Raw genomic sequence first — 1,693 nt, forward strand, 5'->3', positions numbered from 1 at the left:
GGGGTCGAACCTAGGGGTGTTCTACTGTGGTACAGCCCCAGTCCTTTTTCAATTTTATGTACAGACAGGGCCTCCCTAAGTTACCCAGGCTGGCTGCCAACTTGTAATCCTCCTGTGTCAGCCTCCCTAGTAGCTGGGGTTACAGGCATCACAGAAAGGGAGCAGTGAACAGGAGGTTAGGAGAGTGCAGTCTCCAACTGGCTGACTTAAAATGGTGATGCTAACTTTGCTCATCTGGCTGAGGAAGTGTTGGATGGATTTCTCTACATTTTCATACTGTACTCTTTGGAAGGAAGTCCATATATACTTAACAAGTAAGTTAGGCTCAGCTTCCCTGAAGGCAGACACAAATCATTTGGAATTTTTTGCACAGATTCTTCTTCTTTGATGTTTTTTAGTGCCCTCTAGTTATACATAATAGTGGGCTTCATTTTGACATAATCATATGTGCATGGAATATAATTTACTCCATTTTAGTCCCAGTGCTTCCTCTTTCCCACCTGTCCCCTGTCCCCATGCTCCCTGTCCTCTGCTCCACTGGTCTTCCTTCTATTTACTGACTGATCTTTTTCAATTGGTGTTTTGTAGATATACATAAAGACGAAATTCACTGTTGTATATTCAGGTTTGTGTATCGTGTACTTTCATCAGTTTCATTCCACAGTTCCTCCCTTTTCCTACCCTCCTACCTGCTCATCAATCTTCTTCCTTTACTCCACTCATCTCCCCTCTACTTTTGTGGGAATTTTTTCTCCTTATTTTGTTCTAGTTTCTGCACATGAGAGCCAACATTTCACCCTTGATTTTCTGTGTCCAGCTCATTTCACTTAGCATGATCTCCAGTTCCAGCCGTTTACGAACAAATGACATAATCTCATTCTTCTTTATGGATGAGTAAAACTCCATTGTGTATATATACTACATTTTCTTTGTTCATTCATCTGTTTATGGGTACCTAGGCTGGTTCCATAATTGGTTATTGTGAATTGTGCCATTATAAACATGGATGTGCCTGTATCACTATAGTACACTGACCCTAGTTCTTTGGGATAAATACCAAGGAGTAGGATAGCTGGGTCGCATGGTAGGTCTATTTCTAGTCTTCTGAGGAATCTCCACACTGTTTTCCAGAGTGGTTGTGCTAATTTTCAGTCCCACCTATAATGTATGAGCGTACCTTTTCCCCCACATCCTCTCCAGCATTTATGATCATTTGTATTATTATTATTATTATTGCAGTGCTGGGGATTGAACCCAGGGCCTTGTGCTTGCAAGGCAAGCACTCTACCAAATGAGCTATATCCCAGTCCCTGATTATTTGTATTCTTGAACGCTGCCATTCTGACAGGAGTGAGTTGAAGTCTCATTGTAGTTTGGATTTGCATTTCCCTGATTGCTGGGGATGTTGAATATTTTTCATCTATTTATTGGGCATCTGTATTTCTGATTTTGAGAAATGTCTGTTTAGTTCTTTTACCCATTTATCGATTGGCTTTTTGGCATTTTTTTAGTTCTTTATATACTATGGGTTTTAGTCCTCTGTCAGAGGGGTAGCTGGCAAATATTTTCTACCATTCTGTAGGCTCTCTCTTCATGTTGCTGTTTCCTTTCTTTACATGGCATAGATTTTTCTGTTCTTTTCCATTTAATTACTTCCTCAATCGCTGATGGATATCAGTATGGTCTCATGGAT

Source organism: Sciurus carolinensis, chromosome 11 (assembly GCF_902686445.1).
Source record: "Sciurus carolinensis chromosome 11, mSciCar1.2, whole genome shotgun sequence".
Taxonomy (NCBI): domain Eukaryota; kingdom Metazoa; phylum Chordata; class Mammalia; order Rodentia; family Sciuridae; genus Sciurus; species Sciurus carolinensis.